Raw genomic sequence first — 6,902 nt, forward strand, 5'->3', positions numbered from 1 at the left:
ACTAAATTTAGACTCTTTGTTATCATCTTACAATCTCTCCAGTACTGTTAACTTTCCCACAAGAGTTCAAAATAATTCTAGTTCAGCGATAGATAATATATTCATTGATAACTCAAAATTAAGAGACTATACTGTAGGACCCTTTATAAATGGCTTATCCGATCATGATGCTCAACTCATAGAAATAAATAATATTGACCTTCAGCCCAGTAATCAACAATATCAAACAGTAAGGAAAATCAACAAGCATACGATGGCAGATTTTGTCACAAAATTAAGTAATGAATCATGGGACAATGTATTTGACAGCAATAATATTGATTCTAAATTTAATTGCTTTCTGAACACATACTTGAGGATCTTTTATTCAAGCTTTCCCTTAAAAATAGTCAAAAATGAAAATAAAAACAAATCCACCTGGATAACAATTGGAATAAAAACTTCATGTAAACACAAAAGACAACTATATTTGGCCAGTAGGGACAGTAATGATCCAAGACTAAAAAGTCACTACAAAATGTACTGTAAAATTTTGTCAAAAGTCATTAAAGAAGCCAAACAGAATAACTATAACAGCCAAATTCTAAAATCAAACAATAAAATTAAAACCACCTGGGATATTGTGAAAGTTGAATCAGGAAAGAAATCTGTTAATGAAGACGTACAAAGTTTGAATATTGAAGGGAAGTCCACTAACAATCCACAAGCTATCGCAAGTGCATTTAATGAATATTTCCTTTCATTAGCTGAGAAAACATATTCCAATAATAACAATACTAATAATAATAATAATAATAATAATAATAATAATAATAATAATAATAATCCAATATACTATCTGTCTCGTGCCTTTAACAATTCATTTCCAAATATCAATCTCAAATTCTCAACAAGGAAGGAAATTGAAAACATTATTAAATCCCTTAAGCCCAAAAATTCACATGGATATGATGAAATCTCTACCAAATTACTTAAAGCAAGCTCTGTTTACATCAGTTCACCCTTGAATCATCTATGTAATAAATCTTTATCATCAGGTACTTTTCCTCAACGCTTAAAATACGCTATAATGAAACCACTTTTTAAAAAAGGAGAGAGAAAATGCATCTCTAATTACAGACCAATATCCATATTGACTTCATTCTCAAAAGTCTTTGAAAAAGTTATGTATAATAGACTACTTGAACACTTAAATTCTAACAACATATTAGTCAAAGAGCAATTTGGATTTAGGAAAGACCTAACAACAGAAAAAGCAACCTATGAACTAACTAACGATATTTTAAGTGCTCTCAATGACAGATTAATTGTGGGAGGGATTTTCTGTGATCTAGCAAAAGCTTTCGATTGTGTTAATCATGATATCTTACTATCGAAATTAAATTTCTATGGAATAACTGGCAAAGCTAATGAATGGATCAAATCATACCTCAAAAACAGGTATCAAAGAGTTGAAATAAATAATAAAAACTCCAGTCATAATGCATTTTCAAACTGGGGAATTATAAAGCACGGTGTTCCACAAGGATCAATTTTAGGTCCCTTACTTTTTCTTCTCTACATAAATGATCTATCTAAAACCATCAACAATAAATCTAAACCAATTCTATATGCAGATGACACTAGTATAATATTTAAGAACTCTAAATTTGACAACTTTAAAAATGACATAAATATTGTATTTGAAGCCTTAAACAGATGGTTCGAAGCCAATTTACTCTCATTAAATTTTGATAAAACCCATTACATATCATTCACAACTAAAAACAACCACCAAATTGATCTGGACATCAGTTATGCCAACAAATTAATCTGTAAAGTACTTGATACAAAATTCCTTGGAATACATGTAGACAGTACACTGTCTTGGAAAATACATATTGAACAAATTATACCTAAATTAAATGCAGCTTGCTATGCGATGAGATCAATTAAGCCTTTTATGTCACAGGAAACATTGAAGATGGTTTACCATGCCTACTTTCATTCTATTATGAACTATGGATTAATATTTTGGGGGAACTCTTCACATAGTGTAATAATTTTTAAAATACAAAAGAATATAATTAGAATCATTACAGGATGTAGAAGTAGAGATTCATGTAGAGAATTATTTAAGAAATTAAAAATTCTACCTCTTCAATCGCAATACATATTATCGCTTCTCTTATTTGTTGTTTACAACAAAGATAAATTCAAATTAAATTCTGATGTCTATAACATGAATACTAGACAAAAATATAACTTCCACCTACCCTCATCAACTTTATCAGTATATCAAAAAGGAGTCTACTTTACTGGCATAAAAGTGTTCAACAATCTGCCACAAAGTATTAAAAACTTGGGCAATGATACTAAAAAGTTTAAATCAGAGTTAAAGAATTATCTACATGCTCATTCCTTCTACTCTTTAGATGAATACTTCAATGTAAATAGAGAATGATGTAAAATTAAGTTATATTACTTTTTAAGCTAAAATTGCCTGTATTTATGTATGTAACCTTTTGACTTGTTCTGTATCCAAAGGTACTAACCTGCTTAGGATTTATAGAATGTAAATAAATTCAATTCAATTCAATACTTTGCTGGAACATATTAAACAACCTACAAAAGCAAAAAAAATGTATCAAGACAATTCAGGTTGATAACACATGCAAGTACGATGAAAAGGATGGAAAAAGAGAAAACATTATAAGAAATACGGATAACCCTGTCACAATACTTAATCAAGGGAGAGAACATAGTAATAGAAGGAAAAGAAGACCACCTACTAGAAATGAGGATTTTTTATGGGAATAAAATCAAAATCAAATAAGTTATTCTTCAATAAGTCTAGTTATACTAAAGACACTTTAATTCTTATACATCAAAATATCAGAAGTCTTGGTGGCAAAATTGGCAAATGGGGCATGTCTATTTTTTTGGTCTACAACATAGGACAGCCCTCACTTTTTGAGGACACTTTTGGCCATGGAGGTACCAAACATAAAGAGCAGGTTACTGTGTTCCAGTCATGCGATGCCTCCTCTTGGAATGTGTAAATGTTCACATTGCTTCAAGAATGTCAGGTGACTGCCTACAAAATATAAAGCCAATACAAATTCTTGGCTGACCACCAGAATAATTTAATGTTGCCTCACACAACTAATTAGAAAACTGGTTACTAAAATCCTCTTCATTGATTATCCAAAGAACACTACATTTCATTGCAATATAAGAGTTCTGTTTCTCCCAGCTAACTATACCACCAAGCTACGGCATGTATATTTGTGAATCATCCATGCACTCAGGTGTCCTTGCAGAAAGCAGCATGGAGGTGGGGTCGAATGCCTCCTCTACAGCCCTGCAAGTCATAGGAGGCAAGGAAGAAGGTAACCTAATGCCTGGGGGTATAATCAGTCCACCTTTTTTCCTGGGAGATATAAATATGGGGACCTGGTACCCGGGTTCAGAGTCTTGAATCTGAGACAGTAAAAACGGGACTCCAACCTGAGAATGACTGCACTGGCAAAGGTCATCAACATTTTTAAGTGACAGACCCATCCCCTCCTCAGAAAGGATGTTACATAAGGACTATGCCCGCAAGTGTTCAGTTTGAAAATATAATTACTGTACATGAGTCTCAAGGGGCTTGTCGCCCCTTGAATATGCCCGTATGACTCATCAGGGAGGAGGTGTTTGTATATACATAAGATCAGATATAAAATTTGCCACTATAAATTTATCACAGTTCTGTGATGAAAAGAACATAGAAATTTGTTCACTTAAGATTTATCTAGCTAAAACTAATATATTTGTACGATGTATATATAAGTCACCTTGCTAGAATTTTGCGTACTTCGTAAGTAAGTTGGCTAAAGTATTCAGATTGCTCTATCAAATAAAAATGAAAAATCAAAGTTTTGATTTAACTTCCTTCTCCTTCGGAATTTGCCGCTCGTTTAATGTGGTAAGAATAAATTTCCCACCAGTCGGCGTTATTATCGACAACAACGTCAACAGCTGGTTTGTGTGTTGCTGTGAATCCGAAGTGTCATGGCCGCCATGTTTCCAACCAATAGCATGGGAGTTTCACGGGGCTGGCTGTGAGAAGGATTCTCAGAGCGGCGCGTAGTGCCATCTTGTGGGCGTTAATCGTTGTGGTTAAAATCAGCATTTTGTAATATAAAAAAATATGTTCATTATCTAGAATCTTTAGTGAGTGCAGCATTGTATAACATATAATTCTACAGAGTAAAACGTAAGTAATACAAATTTTCTTTTGTTTTGCACATGTGCAATAGTGCGCAGTATTGCTGCTTCACCATTCGCATTGCATAGTAATACTGAGTACGTGTTTCTCCATTCTTTCAGTTTCTTGTGCTGGTAATGATAACAAATTTCCCGTGATGGATTCATTTGAATATTGGGACAAAAGACAACGTAAAGTAATGACATCTAATGAATTGATGGCGCTGGAATGTCCATCTGATAGTGAAGAAGGGTTGAACTTCGACGATTCAGATGCAGACCCTACAGTAAAAATACAGGGACCTGGAATCGTCAGATAGTGAAAGCGAGCCTGTAACTGCTGCACAAACAGTGAATTCATATACAAAAGACTCATCTGTGGCTGCAGCTCCCACTTCGGACAAAAGACGAATTGGTTCACAAAAAAAATATTTTGTGGAAAAAACCTAGTGCTCCTTTTTCTGGTGACCTATTCCCATTCGAAGGAAATACAAAGTTGCCCCAATCAATTTTAGAGCTATCAACACCATAACAATTTTTCAGATATTTTTTTACTGACGAAATAAGCAAAATTGTAGATGAAACTAATCTGTACAGCATCCACCAAAACCCAAACAAGCCAACTGACTTCACCAGCTATGACATTTATAAATTTATTGGCATATGTATTGTAAACTCTTTGGCTCCACCTGCTTGTGTCCGTGACCTTTGGAATGACATTACTGGAACTGAATTAGTAAAACAGACCATGTCTCACAGGAACTTTGAGAAATTGCACAGAAGTTTGCATTTCAATGATAATTCCAAGCAACCAGATGCTCAAAATCCTGCTCATGATAAACTGTATAAAATTAGACCTGTACTGGATTATATGAACCAGAAATGTTTGTCAGCGCCTATGTCTGAACGCCTGTCCATTGACTAGCAGATGTGAGCCACTAAGGCAAGGCACCATATGAAAATGCACATGAAGGATAAGCCCAATAAATGGGGGTATAAACTTTTTGTTATTTGGGGAAATGGGATTTGCTCATAAAATCGAGATTTACAGTAGGCAAGAAAGTGACCCGAAAATTTGACTTGTTGGTGAACCTGATATTGGGGCCAGTGGGAACGTCGTGATTCGTCTGTCAACAGAAATACCAAGAGACCAAAATTACAAGATTTATTTAGACACATTTTATACATCTGTACCTTTAGCTGTGTATCTATTCAAGCAAGGTATTCAGTGTGTGGGCACAATTCAGCGAAACAGAATTCCAACTTGCAAATTTCAAGATGAAAAAGAACTCAAGAAGGTACCACGTGGATATTCTGAAGAATATATCACAAGCGTTGAGTCAGTGGACATTTCCACTGTTTTGTATAAAGACAACAGCCATGTGTGTTTTCTTTCAACTTTTGTTGGAGAAATGCCTAAAACAGAAGTCAGGAGGTTTGACAGAAAGAAGACGGAGCACAAATTAGTGCCTTGTCCAGCAGTTGTTACAGTTTATAATTCCCATATGGGAAATGTTGATTTACTAGAAAGCAATATTGAAAGACATCACATAAAAATGAGATCAAAGCGATGATATCTGTGACTGTTTTTTCATTTGATTGACACCATTGTTAATTCCTGGATACTATACCGAAGGATGCTGATTGAAATAGGTGTAACAGACATGCCAATGACTTGAAAGAAATACAGGACTGATTTGGCCCAGAACAGAAGAAACGTGGCAGACCAAGCAACTCAGACCCGATAGAGAGTAAGAGACTTAGACACAAAGGATCTTCGCTGCCTCCAAAGGATGTAAGATTAGATCCCTTCAATCACTGGCCTGTATGGAATAAGAAGAGAACAGCATGCAAACATCCTAATTGCAAAGGATATACATTTGTAATGTATGAGAAATGCCGAGTGAACTTGTGTCTGAATAAAGACAAAAACTATTTCCATCTGTTTCATAATGCATAAACTCGCTAGTATTTATTCAGACAGCACTTCAATAAATATTCCATGATTTTTAAACGATATTTGTTAATTTTACTTCATAAAATATGAAGTTTAATTTCTTTCCATTTATGTTGTATTAGTGAATGTAACTTGTACGCGCAGTTTTGCATATATGCAAAGTGACCAAAAACACCTTTTTTTAAAAAACTATGGGTGATATATTTTTTCATTATTTTTAAATAAGTATTTACTTGTCTATAAGTCGTGCTTTCCGAAGAAAAGTGTAACACATAAACACAATGATAATGGCTGGATAATAGCTGGGATACATACCTCCTGTAGACAGAAAGAATCACTGTACATTCTCAGTAGAAGCAACTACAATTATTTATTTAAATCATACTATAGATCCTACTGCATGATATGAAGGAGAGTAATAAGAGAAGCTAAAAGGAAATATTATAATCAGTTAATTACACCAGCTGAAAACAAAATAAAAAATACATGGAACATTATCGACATTGAAACAGGAAAGAAAAACAATAATAATAAAGAAAGTTTACCAAAAACTTTTCAAAATAATATAGAAAAAATAAATATTGATGAAGCTGCTCATAGTTTTAATAAATATTTCACATCAATAACAGAAAATCTTAATATGGAGAAAACTAATGTTTATACTGCAATGTCATTCATGCACACCCATTTCCCTAATGGTTTTTTGGATATGAAT

The 6,902-nt window shown here is 33.7% G+C and overlaps 1 long non-coding RNA gene across 1 annotated transcript; it reads left to right on the forward strand.

The window, feature by feature from the left end:
- Window positions 1-4,103: 4,103 nt before the first annotated feature.
- Window positions 4,104-6,696, forward strand: LOC117282362. Its single transcript, XR_004513095.1, has 2 exons — window positions 4,104-4,240; window positions 4,354-6,696. It is a non-coding gene; the product is annotated as an uncharacterized LOC117282362 (long non-coding RNA).
- The last annotated feature ends 206 nt before the right edge of the window (window positions 6,697-6,902 follow it).

This window comes from Cryptotermes secundus, unplaced genomic scaffold (genome assembly GCF_002891405.2).
Source record: "Cryptotermes secundus unplaced genomic scaffold, Csec_1.0 scaffold5525, whole genome shotgun sequence".
Classification (NCBI taxonomy): Eukaryota; Metazoa; Arthropoda; class Insecta; order Blattodea; family Kalotermitidae; genus Cryptotermes; species Cryptotermes secundus.